This window comes from Xenopus laevis, chromosome 9_10L (assembly GCF_017654675.1).
Source record: "Xenopus laevis strain J_2021 chromosome 9_10L, Xenopus_laevis_v10.1, whole genome shotgun sequence".
Taxonomy (NCBI): domain Eukaryota; kingdom Metazoa; phylum Chordata; class Amphibia; order Anura; family Pipidae; genus Xenopus; species Xenopus laevis.
The window spans coordinates 129,858,890-129,876,490 of NC_054387.1; the positions used below are offsets into that span (position 1 = coordinate 129,858,890).

The 17,601-nt window shown below is 40.9% G+C and overlaps 1 pseudogene; it reads left to right on the forward strand.

Annotated features, from left to right (window-relative positions):
* Positions 1–1,580: 1,580 nt before the first annotated feature.
* Positions 1,581–17,382, forward strand: LOC121398006 (annotated as a pseudogene).
* Positions 17,383–17,601: the final 219 nt, after the last annotated feature.

The window sequence follows — 17,601 nt, forward strand, 5'->3', positions numbered from 1 at the left end:
GCAGGGACTTCGCTAATTTACTAACAGGCATAGAGGACAATTCGCAAAAGAGCTCATTGCTAAGAAAGTTTTGCACCCTTTTGCCAGGCGAATTCTCGCTCAGCAAACAATCGTTACTCAGCAAATTCATCAAAGTGCGATTTTCCACTACGTTACCCTTTTCGCCAGAGTCTGTTTCACCAGGTCATACCTGAAGTTACATCCTCCTCAATCTTATATCAGTGACATCATATCCTGTATGCCCAAAAAGTCATAAAAAAAGACAAAAAGTGGAGTTTTTTCATATTTTAAAGTAGGATTATGTTTAAAAGTTGTAACTGTTAAATATATTTTTGCTTCCTCACCAGGCCCCGTCTTCAGGAAATGACCCAACTCCCCAAGAACACACATAGCCTTCTCTCATGGACCTGCTTACGGAGATACGATCCACCAGAGACACATGCGCTTTACTTATCATCGCTAAAACCGAGCTGAGCAAAGGATAAGCACACTGGAGGATACTTGCCTACCTCTCCCAGGTACAAGAGCTGCACAAATCCCTGCAAATAGCACAGCAAAAAGGAGACAACCTTGAGAATAGGCTCAGAAGAAACAACTTGTGGTTTGTGGGCTTTCCTTTGAACGTGGAGGGAGAACCCCGGAGCAATTTCTGGAATCCTGGCTAAGGGACAAATTTGGTCAACATTCCCTTTCACAGACATTCGCAATTGAGCATGGGGTCAGCACCAGACGTAGACCTGTTGTGATACCTCCCAGACTGCTTATTGCAAGAATACTAAATGCATGAGACCGGGACGGGCTGCTCAAGCTAGCCAGACAGAAAGGCTCAATCACCTTCCAAGACAGCACTGTTTCCATTAATGCAGACTTTTCGGCGGAGGTACAGAGACAGAGAGCTCACTTTATAGACTGCAAGAAACACATGTGACAACTGAACATCCAGTGTGTGATGATGTACCCTGCGAGGATGCGAGTGGTATCAGAGGGATCAACACACTTCACCTAAAGACCTGGGAGACTGGTTGGACTGTGAAGCACATGGAGGAATGGAAGTCGGACGTGACCACCAACAACGCCAGTAAAGCTACCAAATAAAAAGTTAGACCGACACAACCTACTCTTCTCATACTTTTGTCTAAATCCAGACTCTGGGGGCAGCTACTCCTCCCATACACAGAGCTAGCACTGTGAGGCCCAGAATAACAACCCCATATATATAGATAAAATCAGACTATATCAAATGTTGTCCTGAATATGAAAAGGTTTGGTTTGAACTGTATGTAGCTCTTTTTACAAAAGGAACTAGTGATCTCGACTCTATTTTGTGACTGCATTAAAAGAATAATAATAATAAGAATGTATTATTGCCTTAATTTACTGACCAAAATAAATGTATTGTTATGAATCCAATGGTTATGATCAATTGAGATATTCTGATTGCTGCCAAAAGAACCAGTTGAGTTCAATCATCCAAATATCTGCCACTTTATGGGAAATAAAGACGGCTGATTGATTAACTGTGTAATACACAGAACTCTTTAATTTACCTTTCAAAAGAGAAAAAACATATTGGGCAGAAGATGGACAGGTGGGTTTCAGCTAGAACGTCACTGACCCTTGATGCATGTGATCTAATGGCTGGAATATAAAATGTGTTGGAAACTCAACCATAAATGAGGATAAAACTACACAGTATTACAGTATACAGTCTTTAATAATAGACACTTACACACAATACAAACAAGAAATTGACTCACATGTTTCCAGTATTTAAGCAAAATGCTGTTTCACAAAATCACTCTGATTTACTAACATACTGCATCATTTTCAGGCACCAGCACAATATATATTTGTCAAGGCAAGAGCCTCTTTTAAACTCATCTGTCAGACAACGGGAGTCAATCCATATTTGACAGGCCATATCCATTTGCTGGTCCAATTTGCTTGGAACCAGGTTTTTTTTGGTCTTTCCATTATTTAGATCCTTTAAAGGAGAAGGAAAGCTATGGATGCATTTTATTGCCAATAGATTAGCTGCAATAGTGCAAGCAAGAATGTCATATTTATTCTGTAGAATGTTTTACCATACCTGAGTAAAAAGCTCTAGAAGCTCTCTGTTTGTTTAGGATAGCAGCTGCCATATTAGCTTGGTGTGACATCACTTCCTGCCTGAGTCTCTCCCTGCTCACTCATAGCTCTGGGCTCAGATTACAGCAGAGAAGGGAGGGGCGAGAAGAGGAGCAAACTTAACATGCTCATGCCCAGGGCAAGGAGGTTTAAAGGAGAATTCAACCCAAACCTTAAAAACTCCCTACCCCCCAACTCTACCTAGACCCCTCCTTTCTCCCGCCCAGCCTACCTGGTACCCAGGGCAAATGCCCCTAACATTTTTAGGCTAGGGGGAGGAGGGAGAGAGGAGCAAACTGAGCATGCTCAAGCCCAAGCCCTGGAGGTTTAAGCTGAAAACAGGAAGTCTGATACAGAAGCCCATGAGTACACAATAGAAGGAAAGAAATGTGCTGTTTCTTTTGACAGGAGACTCAGAGCAGAATTACTTTGAGGGTTTACTGGTTTATTTAGTTGGACCTTTCTGATAAGGCTTACTTAGTTTTAACCCTTCCTTCTCATATATAAGGTTTTATTGAACTTAATGCCCCATGGTGCTTGTTATTTTCCCCCCAGCTCCCTGTCTCCATCAGACTATACGGTTCGGCTGGGGGCATACCAGTTGTCTCTGACTAGTCCACATGAGATCACATCCAGAGTCGATAGTATTAATGTGAACTCAATGTATGACGGCTCAACAAACAGAGTAGATATTGCCTTACTGAAACTAACAAGTCCCATCACATACACCAGGTCTGCCTACCTTCAACATCTGACAACTTCACTGAAGGCATGGAATGCTGGGTAACTGGATGGGGCAGAATTAGCTCTGAATGTGAGTAACTGAATAAAGGGATTCTGTCAAGGCATAGGTTGTTCTTTCTGGAAAAAATATGCTTGCAAAGGGACATGATTACTCTTTACAAGTACATTAGAGAGCATTATAAGCAGACAGAGGGGGGTCTTTTTTCCATAAAATGGATCATCGCACCAGAGACCACCCCTTTAGGCTAGAGGAGCTAGTAATGTAGAAGGTTCTTCACATGAGGACGGTGAGAGTGGGGAATGTCGGGTGATGTTGTGATGGCTGGTTCTGTTAATGCCTTTAAGAGGGACTTGGATGATGTCTTGGAAAAACATAATATCCGAGGCTAATGTGATACTAAAATCTATAATTAGTGTAGATATTGATACAGTATATGTAGTTGGTGTGAGTGCATGGAGGGTTCAGAGTCAGTGTATGTATGGATGCTGGATTTCATTTGGAGACTTGAACTCAATGGGTTTTGGTCTTTATTTAACCCAACATAACTATTTAACTCTGCAACTATGTAAACTTACACTGGTCACAGTGAGACCTCTAGTGTCTAATCTAAAAACATCAATGAATAGCGCACAAAAACACTAAATATATTTACAACATGTTTAGATGTGTATGTCTTTCATTCACATATATTGTCTGTTTTCAGTGAATTTACCAAATCCTCAGAAATCCTCAGACGTGATGACACCACTTATTAGCACGGCAACTTGTAACCAAATGTAGCAGGTTGTCTCCCTGGTGAGTCACATCATTCCACTAGAGGTCCTCTGTACTCACCTATTATCAATATGTGAAGGCAGAAGGTTTAAGGCTGCCTATGGCATACAGTAAGAACCAGGAATGTATTGTGGAACCAGTGAAGGGAACTGTACAGCCACTGAATGGAGCAGTTAGCACAATGCAAATATCAACCATTGAGCAGATAATCAAACAATGACAACATTTTGGTTTCCCTTGTTTCCATCTAATTTCTGTTGTCCTGTATCACCACCAAATAAGGAATTATAATATTATGGTCCCTGCTTTCTCAGAATCCCTGGCAAACATACATTTATTCCATAATGGTGTTGGACAATTGTGTATACACAGAATTAGAGTGCTCACCTGAACGTAATTACCCTCTCGGGTGCCGGGTGCTAGACAGTCCACAGGACCTCCTGCTCAAGGTCCAAATATTTCGAACATCCAAAGAAAACTGTAGCACACCGATCAAACTTGTCTTGTGAAGAAAAGTGTTTTTATTGGCTCACGGCAGACATAAAGTTTGGCAACGTTTCGGGCCACGCAGGGCCCTTTATCAAGCCTAATAAAGGGCCCTGCGTGGCCCGAAACGTTGCCAAACTTTATGTCTGCCGTGAGCCAATAAAAACACTTTTCTTCACAAGACAAGTTTGATCGGTGTGCTACAGTTTTCTTTGGATGGACAATTGTGTATAGGCCTCATTGATATATATATATATATATACACAAAGTTGAATTTCTTTCTGCCCCCTTACATAGTCTACATCTGCAACTTCACATCTCTGGAATTTCAGCCAACTTTCCTATGCAGTAGATACACAAATAAATACACAATAAATATGTGGTATATAAGGAAAGCTGTCAGTTTACATCGGGTTAGGCTGTATCATTTGAGGAACATCTTACTGTCCTTCTAACTGGATGTCACTTAATTCCACTAGAGGTCCTCTGCACTCACCTATTATCAATATATTACGGACATTAATCACATCACTTTGATCATATATATATATGATACAATATCCTGACATCCTATGTGGAAAAACAATTATTTTTCTTCGGTAGGTCATATCAAGTGGTTTATTGTAATTCAATATTGTGATAAACTGGGCAACATCGACTAAAGAGCAAATTGTCACCAGCGACCACTTCGCCATACTTCGCACAACTGACAGACCCAAGTGCGCTACGAATACGTTAATTCACTTAAGTGCGAAGTTTCGTCCCATGCGTCAAACGCAGGTGACTTTTCTCTAGCGTTCCATCTGCTGTGCGGGCATTTCATAGTGTAGATGCGCTAGCGTTCATTTGTGACTAGCAAAAATTCGCTAGTGACCTTGCACTTAAGTCAATTTGCATATGGCGGGTAATTTAAAGTTGTATGGACGTCTTTATTATAAATGTTGGTGCAGATGCTTGAAGTTACCACTTTTTATTACACAAGTCCAGGGAACCTTAATAAAGACAAGAGAGTTAATATAATGCCCTAAACATGAGCCCACTGTAAAATTAATGTTCCGTAAATTATCAAATGTCTGGAGAAAACCAGTTACCCAAAAAAAGTTTAAGTCAGCCAAAAAATGTTTGTCAGGACTTTTGCAGGCAATTCCGCTTCAAAAAAGGAAAAGTCGCCAGCATTTTTGGAACTTTAATGCATTTTCGGGGATACGCAAAGGAAATCTAGAACAGGCTCTTCTTAAACGGGAAAAGCTACTGGCTATTTAAATTGAACTCTGTTTCTCCAAAAGGAATAAATGAAAATAATCTATTTACTGCATTCATTTAATTAATTTATGTTCTTGATTTTATTAAATTCAGGTCTCTATAATAATAATCATATGATGATTTTTATATTTACATAGAATAAAGTCTGTAATTTTAAATTGATTGTAATTAATAATTAATGTATGGATGATTGATTATCTTATAAATAAATAAATATGCAGAATTCATGATGTATCTATATACATAATCAATATGACGGCCATTGAAGGAGAAGGGTGTGATAAATAAATCCGAGGCAATTAGGACCAGAATAACTAAGGGTTAATTGGATGACATGTCAGAATAGGTCGTATTGAACCATTGGTTAGTGCCAAGTTGCGGCGCTTTAAGGGTTGCCTACGCAACATGCGATCCCTGAGATGATCTTCATGAGTTGAAAGCTATGTCTATGAACTCTCACGAGATTTCCGGGATGACGTAGAAATCGGAAATGTTTTAAATCGCGTATCTCCCGACGGGCCACCAGTCGACCTTGAAAAAGCTAAACTAGTGAAACCCGTTGTTGAAGCGCTGCATAATCTATTTGATTTTAATTGTCAAGCTTATAGTGGTTTTTAGATATTTAATTGACATGCAATAGATAAGTAAGCTTTAAACTTGTAGATTTTACTGGAAATATATTCTCCAATTTTAGCCATTGCTGATTTAGCACATATGGACTTCGGTTGTCACCAGGTCCTGCATTAGTCCTAATCCTCATTGACCAGATATTTCCCATCTCAAAGTTGAATTCTGATTAAAAAAAAACCCTCTTTTTATCTCACAGGTTGACTCCGGGGGACCCCTTGTCTGTAATTTACAGGGAATCTGGTATCAAATAGGAATTGTGAGTTGGGGAGAAGGATGTGCCGTCGCCAACTGACCTGGAGTTTATACCTTGGTACCTGTTTTCCAGTCATGGCTCTCCTCATATAATGCTTTAGAAAACCAAGAAAACATCACATCAGCACCCACCACTCAGAGCAGATACATCCTCCTCGTGTTCCTTAAATAAATCGACCCTTCTATCTGGCTTCCTACTCTGCATCTGGCTCATTGCGATGGCCAAGGACTAAGCTAGATCTACTAAATACAATATCAGCTTGAGATTCGCTATCATAGCAGCAATTCCATAAGCACCAGGAATCTATCCCTATCCCTATCACACCAGTTCTATCAGAAGCCAATCGTATGTTGTTGGAGTATGGGAGGAAACCAGAGTACCCATAGAAAAACAATGGCAATACATGGACAACATACACACTCCTTGCAGTGGAATCAAAATCAAGAACCCAGAGCTGCAGGGAAGCAGTGCCACCCACTGAACCACCATCCTGCCTAGCAATAGATTAAATATGGTGGCACTGACGCTATTTTCCATGACACGTTTCTGGTTTTCAGTCTGGTGGACATGATTATACTGATCAACTAATAACATACCTCAGGGGATAAAGTTTACTACAGTGATTTTTTTTAACTTTAAAAAAACATAATTTTTCATGCTTTTACTCCTAATATTCTGTGTCAGTTTAAAGGAAAAGATCTCTTAACCTTCATGGGGGCCAATCTCTGTACATGTAAAAAGATAATATAAGTTATGGTTGCACTGTATTTAAAAATAAAATTAGTAAAAAATTCACACATAATGTTGACATCCCAGCACAATGTCAGGCATCTTGTTGTTATCTTACATACAAAGATAATTATCATTTTATTCTTCATTATATGACACTGGAATCAGACATGGGGATAAAGGACAGACTTGTTCAGTGCTGGGAAACTGGGCTTAAAGCTTCCAACTCCAGTTGCAGGAACAAAGAACATGGAGCCACATTGATACAAATCAGCTGGGATTCTCATTGGAGGATTATTTTGCATATTAATGTTAATGCTTGCTATGGGGAGCTGGGGAAAGTTTTATTTTGCAATATTGCTTTAACAACCCTGATGTTCCTGGGCTACAGCTCCATATCATTCAAAATAAGTGTATTGGGATTTGTAATTTATCAACAACTAAAGGGTGGTTGAGAAGTGCAGTGCAAGTGTTTAGTGCCCCTTTTCTTTAACTTTTGTGTGTGCTACTCTGTAGAGCAGGGGTCCCCAACCTTTTCTACCCGTGAGCCACCTTAAATCCTAAAGAGAGTTGGTTAGAAAAACAAGCATACAAAAAGTTCCTGGGGTGCCCAATAAGGGCTGTGATTGGCTATTTGGTAGCCCCTATGTGGACAGGCAGCCTACAGGAGGCTCTGTTTGGCAGTACATCTGGTTTTTATACAACCAAAACTTGCCTCCAAGCCTGGAATTCAAAAATAAGCACCTGCTTTGAGGCCACTGGGAGCAACAACCAAGGGGTTGGAGAGCAACATGTTGCTCACGAGCTACTGGTTGGGGATCACTGCTGTAGAAGACAAGTAAATTTCACATTTTCAACACCAACCATACAAGAGCAACCTGAAAGATGAAAATCATAGCTTAAGGCTCAAATTCCTTTGTACATACGGTATGCTTTATTGCCAAAATACAAGTATAACCTACACAGACAGGGTTTATTTACATTCCTACAGTAGATGGGCCAGACATATCTCTATGACTTACACCTGGATGCACCCTGACATACAATTGGACACAACAAGGGTGCCTGACCTCATAAGTGGGAGTGATGGTCAGCAGCTTGAGACATTTTTATTGAGCTTCAGTTCTTCAGAGCTTCAGCATAGGAATTGATAGTTCTGTCAATGATAGCAAGCATGGCCAAACCATGATACTGCCACCACCATGTGTCACAGCTGCGATAAGGTTCTTACACTGGAATGTAGTGTTATCTTTCACTAAACATAAGGATTTTCATTCAGACAATTCTATTTTGGTCTAATCTTTCTCAACATACTTCCAGGAGCTTCCTAATCACTGTATCCATGTGATCTTTAGATGGGCAGCAATGTTCTTTTTGGATGTTGGAGGGGTTCTCCTTACACCCATGCCAGGCACACCACTGCAGTTCAATGATGTCTCTGGTCAAAGTACATTTTATAGTTGCAGGTGATTTTGGGTTCACAATATCTGTTCTCCAATTGAGCTGTAGATCTAAAAATAAGGCTAATATATTCACTTGTGATGAACACTGAAGCTTAACTTGCTGGCTTTTTGCCATTACTTCTAAGTTGAAAGGACAGCAGTCCGGGTGGGCAGAAGAAACAGGTGCCTAGGGTGCAATGTTAGGGGAGTGCTAAACACATACTTCTCCTGTATGCCCATCAATGCCATTGTCTGCTTCCTTCTGCGCCTGTCAATCCGACCCCCCTCCCTGGTTGTTACCATAGCTTTAAAGCTGGGGTGCCCAAAACGTAGATAGGGACCTACCAGAAGACCTTTAGCTGGTGATCAGTAGATCTCAAGACACGGTCAACAATCATTTTGTCTAAATCTCATCCAGAAAACTCTAGGTCCCTAGCATTCTGTATAACAGGTTCCCCACCTGTATAAATAGATGATAGATATATAAATAATACATAGATAGATGGTACCAGCTTTGCCAGGTGCTTTCTACAGGGTCCAACCATATACCTTCTCAGGCATTAGGTTTTAAGCACATCAGGGTCCTTCCTATAAGCTAAAATTTCCACTTGGGAACTAATGACTGACTCCTGGGTGTAGCACAAGGTGCCCTTTCCAAGCTATTCTCTCTGCCTATATCCCGAGGGTTGCCACCTGGCCGATATTTAACCAACCTAGCTGGTAAAATACTTGCTAAGGACAGGGCCAGTAATAAAAATTTACTGGCAATGTATATGCTGGTAAATTTGTAATAACTAGTCTTCCGACCCTGGCATGCCTCCTATACACCCCAAACCCCCTCCTGATCTTCCCAAAATCCCCTCCCAAGCCCCCCTCTACCAGCTCAACTCTCGCATTCAGCTATCATAGAAATTGTCCCTGGCCTGTTCACATTATTGCCGTGCCTCTTACATCATTGACCTGCCCCTTCATGGACCTCTGGAAGGTAATGTATTGGCCAAAACAGCAGAAATAACAGATTCAAAGGATAATTACCACTCTCACTAGACAATATCCCTCCTGAGGAAAAAAACTAGGCCTTGGGTTTCTCAGCCTGGGGTCTTGTGTCTTAGCACCTTACTTGGTCCTCACCCACTGTATTTAGCCTGGGGTCTTGGTACCCTATCTGGTCCTTGCCAATGAGGCAAGTTGAGGCCGTCGCCTCAGGCGGCAGCGACCCACTAGGTACCAGGGGCAACAAAAATGCTGCTCCTGGTACTTTAAGAGCAAATTTTAGGGGGAGGGGGGGCAGCAGCAACTGCTGCTACCTCAGGCGGTGGAGGGGCCAGGGTCGCCCCTGACACCAAGGGGTCCTAACCCCACTGCTTCTCCTTGTTGGAGCCACAGCTGCTCACTAGCTACTATGCACTTACTCTCACTCCTAGAGTGACTATTACAATGCTCACTACTACTGTCTAGGCTTATCTATGGACCAGAGCCCTGCTCCTGTAGCACCTCACTGGGAGGCACGGTCCCAGGGGAAAGACCCTGAGCACATGTGTTCTTTAATTATTTATAATTTTAACCACTGTCATCTAGTGGCAGCTTAACTCCTAAGGATCCAGGTAAACATACAGGACCACTTTAGTTGGTCAAATCCTAAGGGGAAACCGCCTGAATAGATATACCTGAACCTCAGGGTCCCTACACATAAATGTAGTTGACTTTACAACAGATTCTGTTTGGGGTATTAGACTTTGCAGTAGCTATCTATAAAGGGTAGAAAAAACATTTTGACGTGCAGAAAAGAGTAGAAACTCCAAGCAAACATCTGCAAGCCATTTTGTTTTTCAAACCATGGTTTGGACATCTCTAGAGAAGTTCTGGATGATAAGGAAGCTTTAGAAATCTCTCCACCTGTATAAACAGAGAGTTGCTGTACCCTTTCAACCCCATTGTTTTCAAACAAGGAACTGATCATTTCATAACAATCCACCTACCAAAATAGATGAATTCACCTTCCCAGGAACTTGAGGATGCAAAAGGAGTGCTAACATCTTACATATTATTTCATGATATCCTGTGGAAATCTACTAGATGAATAACTCATTATAATAAACAAGCCTATGTTACAGTAGTCTTAGCCAACTGTTAGGTCAGTAGACATAGCACTGTGCAACCTGAACAGTATCAATTTCCCATGAGCATCAGGCCATATGGACAACTGCCTCACGCAGGACCTCTCTGAGGACTCATTTACTATATAGCTAAATATACCCAACTGAGATGTATGGTTCCATTTGCTTTTGTTTTTCTATAATCCCTAAATAATCTAATAGTTTCTAAATAATCGCAGTACGATGGACATTATTCTTCCTCCAGCAATAAGAAAATTAACTTCCATAAAGTAATTTGTCAGTAACTTACTGAAGAAGAACAAGATTTTATGATTTCATGGAATTTACCCTGTTTTGATATAGTTCCATGGTCATAGAAATGTCAATGCCAACAGTAGTCATAAGTCGTTGGTACTGGTACCATGCTTTCCCTGGTGCATCCAAAGGATTACTGCAATACAGTCTGAATTTGAGAGGAAGCATATGAGATTATGAATATTTCCATTTAGTTGTAAATTATTATTTATTTTGTGAGCAATTTAAGATGCAGCCACTGAGCAGCAAGCCCATGGTTGGCATTCATGGCTCTTCCCTGTGTTACCAATAAGCATCATTTTTCATGGAACTCTCCATGCAGTAATAATAAATATTTGACTAATTCCTTAGCAGGTAGTAGGTTCTCCCTGTGATATGGATAAAAATATTGGTGCTAAGCTCTGCAATTCTGACATTTCTCTCCTTCAGCTTCTGTCTCCCCCACAGCTTCTGATGACCCAACCTCTACCCCACAGGCTTGTGGTTCCCCATTGGTCTCAAGTAGGATTGTGGGAGGTACTAATGCCACAGATGGGGCATGGCCCTGGCAGGTCAGTCTGACCTATCACGGGTCACACATTTGTGGGGGGTCTGTGATCGGCACTCAGTGGATTCTGACAGCTGCCCACTGCTTAGAGCTGTAAGTGGACTACAAGAGGTCCTCTGCACTCAACCCATTATCAATATATTTAAGACAGAGACATTTTGTGCATACTGCTACTAAAAAATGCCTTACCCTTTAAACAACACAGGGATTGTTTGTCCATATATTGCAATATATTTAAGCTGGCCAACTACGTCAAAGTCATCCCATATCTGGCCAGTCCTACGCTTAATTTTCATCTGATTCATTAAGAATTCAATTGCTTAATTATACATTTTACAAAGGGACTAAGTTTTACCTGCAACTTACTAGCTGCTTTCAAAGTAAAACTCCCAAACTTGGCTGCCCTTTTATTAGACACCAGTGGGATCACCTGACTATAGCTGGGAGGGGTGGGAGCTACAACATGGGGCTGGTCACTGCTCCTGTATAAACTATAACAAACAAGGGAAAGTTGTGCTCACCACTATTTTTTAAAACCATTAGGCGGGGGTGCAATGAGGGTGTGACCACAAAATACTTATAGACAAATACAAGAGTCCTCTGCACTCAACCCATTATCAATATATTTAAGACAGAGACATTTTGTGCATACTGCTACTAAAAAATGCCTTACCCTTTAAACAACACAGGGATTGTGTATAATTAAGCAATTGAATTCTTAATGAATCAGATGAAAATTAAGCGTAGGACTGGCCAGATATGGGATGACTTTGACGTAGTTGGCCAGCTTAAATATATTGCAATATATGGACAAACAATCCCTGTGTTGTTTAAAGGGTAAGGCATTTTTTAGTAGCAGTAGCACAAAATGTCTCTGTCTTAAATATATTGATAATGGGTTGAGTGCAGAGGACTCTTGTATTTGACTATATGTATTTTGTGGTCACAGCCTCATTGCACCCCCGCCTAATGGTTTTAAAAAATAGTGGTGAGCACAACTTTCCCTTGTTTGTTAGAGCTGTAAGTGGGTCATTTCCTTAATGGTATTTTTTCAGCAATGTGGAACCATGCCTTTCTCATATAACTTGGGATCCTCCCATATGGTGGAGCACCATCCTCCACATCACCACAGACAAATATTAAAAAGCTCAGACTTATCCAGTTGGAATAAGATGCATATCAGATCATCCTCTTAGTACTGACTCCAGCTGAAATGGATCTGCCTTACAGACCTGAATCACATAGTCAGATGACCACTACCAGTTGGGATGTAGTGCTAAGTAGACCAGGTAGTCTGATTATTATAATGATCATTTCCTGACAAAAGGCTCCATGTCTTGCATGTAGGTGGGCCTGGTCATGAAATATGGGTATTGCAAGGATAATGGTTTTTATATGTGAAGGCAATTTATACAAGGAAGCCGGTGTAGCTTGAAGAGCTTATGGGACCTCATGATCTACACCTCTGTTGGATTATTTGGGGGCAGATTCACTAAAATGCGAAGTGGCTAACGCTAGCGACATTTTGCCAGCGATGTCATCGGCAGCTTCATTGCCAATTCACAAACAGGAGAAGTCAACAATTTGATAGCAAACCATTGCTAGCGACTTTTCACTCTGACGAATGGTCGTAACTCCGCAAATTCACTAAGATGCGAATTTTACAGAATGTTACCTTTTTTGTCAGAGTTTATTTTGCCACCTCAGACCAGGCGAACTGCTAAATGAATCTTCATCTTCCTCAATCTTATGTCAGTGACATCCTATCCTGTAAGCCGGTAATGCATTGTAAAAAAAGAACGCTGGCGACTTTTCTTTATAGAGGAATTGCCTTCAAAAGTCCAAACTATTACAGATTTATGTGTGAACTAATTTGAGGGGCATGCCACATTTGTTTTAGGGTGGGCTCATGTCTAGGGCATTAGAGGATCTTCTATGTCTTTATTCAGGTTCCATGGACATGTGTAATAAAAAGTGGCCACTTTAACTATTTGCACCATCTCTAATAAAGGCATGTATACAACTTTAATGTAAAAAGTCATGTGAAAAGTCACCAGCGTTTGGCAGCTGAGGCGCAACTTCGCATTTTAGTGAATTAGCGCAGTGGCAACGAATTTGCGCCTGGCGAAGTGTAATTCGCCCTTTAGTGAATTTGCCCCCACATTTGTTGCTGCTTCTTCTTGTACAAAGTAAGTTTTGTAGATGGTATTTCCCCTTGGATCCCAGCATTACAGGGGCTCCTTGTTCTATAATAAAGTTTTCTTGAACTTAATGCCTCATGGTGCTTGTTATTTTCCCCCCAGCTCCCTGTCTCCATCAGACTATACGGTTCGGCTGGGGGCATACCAGTTGTCTCTGACTAGTCCACATGAGATCACATCCAGAGTCGATAGTATTAATGTGAACTCAATGTATGACGGCTCAACAAACAGAGTAGATATTGCCTTACTGAAACTAACAAGCCACATCACATACACCAGGTCTGCCTACCTTCAACATCTGACAACTTCACTGAAGGCATGGAATGCTGGGTAACTGGATGGGGCAGAATTAGCTCTGAATGTGAGTATCTAGTTAAACGGATTCTGTCATGGTTCAAGGGGACCTTGCAAGGGGACATGATTACTCTTTACAAGTACATTAGAGGGCATTATAGACAGACAGAGGGGGGTCTTTTTGAAATAACATGGAGCATCGCACCAGAGGCCACCCCTTTAGGCTAGAGGAGATAGTAACGTAGAAGGTTCTTCACATGAGGACGGTGAGAGTGGGGAATGCACTGCCGGGTGATGTTGTAATGTCGATTCAGTTAATGACTATAAGAGGGACTTGGATGATTTCTTGGACAAACATAATATCCAAGCATATTGTGATACTAAAATCTACAGTTAGTATAGATATTGGTGTATATATATATATAATTTATGTGAGTGTATGGAGGGGTAAGTTTGATATACTGTCCCCTTACATAGTCTACATCTGCAAGCGCACATCTCTGGATTTTCAGACAACTTTCCTATGCAGTAGATACACAAATAAATACACAATAAATATGTGGTATATAAGGAAAGCTGTCAGATTGGCATCATGCAAGGCTGTATCATTTGAGGAACATCTTCTATTCTTCTAACTGGATGTCTACCCTGTAGCCTGATCATCTCCAGTGACAATTTGATTAAGTACACAGGGACTTCCCAGTTCTGCAGAGTAATGTTAGTAGGTTCTGTACAAGGCCTAAAAACAAGCTTGGTCAGAAATTTACCATCTAGAAACTGAAATAAATGTCCTTTTTGTCTTACAGGGAGACTCCGGAGGACCACTTGGCTGTAAATTACATGGAGTCTGGTATCAAATTGGCATTGTGAGTTGGGGGGAAGGATGTGCCATCCCCAACCGACCTGGTGTTTATACCCTGGGACCTGCTTACCAGTCATGGCTCAACACAACAGAAGAGAAAATTATTGTAGATATTGTGGGCACAGCAAATAGTGTACCCACAACAACCGCCACTCTACAGGAGGCCAATACCATCTCCTCATGTTCCTTAACATCCCACAGTCACACTCCCTTCCCAGAGACTATTATCCACTGTTACTATAGGCACCATCTCTCCCTACTATACCTGCTATCCCACAGTCACACTCCCTTCCCAGAAACTATTATCCCACTGTTACTATAGGCACCATCTCTCCCTACTATACCTGCTATCCCACAGTCACACTCCCTTCCCAGAGACTATTATCCCACTGTTACTATAGGCACTATCTCTACCTACTATACCTGCTATCCCACAGTCACGCTCCCTTCCCAGAGACTATTATCCACTGTTACTATAGGCACCATCTCTCCCTACTATACCTGCTATCCCACAGTCACGCTCCCTTCCCAGAGACTATTATCCACTGTTACTATAGGCACCATCTCTCCTTACTATACCTGCTATCCCACAGTCACACTCCCTTCCCAGAGACTATTATCCACTGTTACTATAGGCACCATCTCTCCCTACTATACCTGCTATCCCACAGTCACACTCCCTTCCCAGAGACTATTATCCCACTGTTACTATAGGCACCATCTCTCCCTACTATACCTGCTATCCCACAGTCATACTCCCTTCCCAGAGACTATTATCCCACTGTTACTATAGACACATCTCTCCCTACTATACCTGCTATCCCACAGTCACACTCCCTTCCCAGAGACTATTATCCACTGTTACTATAGACACCATCTCTCCCTACTATACCTGCTATCCCACAGTCACACTCCCTTCCCAGAGACTATTATCCCACTGTTACTATAGGCACCATCTCTCCCTACTATACCTGCTATCCCACAGTCACACTCCCTTCCCAGAGACTATTATCCCACTGTTACTATAGGCACTATCTCTCCCTACTATACCTGCTATCCCACAGTCACGCTCCCTTCCCAGAGACTATTATCCACTGTTACTATAGGCACCATCTCTCCCTACTATACCTGCTATCCCACAGTCACACTCCCTTCCCAGAGACTATTATCCACTGTTACTATAGGCACCATCTCTCCCTACTATACCTGCTATTCCACAGTCACACTCCCTTCCCAGAGACTATTATATTCCTAGACTGTGAATAATAAATCTGTTACTTCAATTTTTAATTGCTTATACATTTTTTAGGATCTTTCTGGTATACGAGAAAGATTTATGTTTATACTGTGATGTCTATTCCAGGTCTCTTGGATCATTGGGCAATTCTCACCAGTAACATCAAATTTTTTTTGAAAAAAATTGCTAAGTCTTTATTAAGAAATAATAATTAATTAAATATTTAGTTGGGATCAAGTACAAGCTACTGTTTTATTATTACACAGAAAAAAGAAATAATTTTTTAAAAAAAATTTTTTATTCAATTATAAATGGAGTCTATGGGAGACGGCCTTTCCATAATTCGTAGCTTTCTGTATAATGGGTTTTTGGATAACGGATCCCATACCTGTACCTTATGGCTGATGTTAAACACAGGGACACACGGCAGGGTTACTCTGAGCTATTACTGTACATTTTGTACATCACACACAGTATAAATAAATATTGACAATAATTAGTGACTGACTCATAAAGTACATGATGATTATAACTGTTCAGATTAAACGTTGGATTTCCACTAAATAAAATACATTTTTTTCACTTCCTCTGTCTCTTGGATTTCTGTATTCCCTTTCTATCCCATTGACTTTTATGGCTTATCTTCTGGGCTTCCCCCTCTTAATGTCTTTAATGGGCTGGTTTACCTTTAATTTAACTTTTAGTATGTTATAGAATGGCTAGCTCTAAGCAATTTTCCAATTGGTCTTCATTATTCAATTTGTTATAGTTTTTTCATTATTTGCCTTTATCTTCTGATGCTTTACAGATTTCAAATGGGGGTCTCTTGTTCTAATCAATGCATGGTTGCTAGGGTAATTTGGACCCTAGCAACCAGATTGCTGAAATTGCAAACAGGAGTGCTGCTGAATAAAAAGCTAAATAACTCAAAAACCACAAAATAATAAAACATGAAAATGTATAAAAGTATAAAAAGCAGGGAATGAATTAAAAGTGTAAGTTAAAAGGCCAGATAAAGTCCTGTATAAGGGCAGAATAAACACGGGGAATGAGGACTGATATGGTCGTGATTAAACTGATCCGTTCCTCAAGCCTCACTTATTTTCTGCTGATATCGTCCGTTTGTGTAACAGTCAGTAAATATAGATATTTAATAAGAGAAAGACATTTGAGCTCATTACGAGCGTCAGGCTCATTTATATGATGTGCAGTTAAACAGCTGTTTGCAGCTCTGGGAGGCTGGACATCGGGTCACATGACGCACCATTATGACATCACCAGTTGCGTTCAGTCAACACTTCAACTTGCCTTACAGCTGCACCACTATGACATCATCGTCACCATGGCAACGGCATCAGTAAACAAGTCAATGCCATTATGACATCACAAGGCATCCTGTGATAAGTCAGTAAACACATATTAAGCATCAGTTTTCCTGCATCTTCGCATCGTGACGCATCGCAGAAAAACTTCCCCCGCTTTTACTTCGACTTTTCTCAATTCTCTTTCTATTCTCAATTTTCTCAATTTCTTTCTTTATTTCTTTCTTTCTTTCCTTCTCAATTTCATCTTTGTTACTAGGTAAGTGAAAAAAAAACCC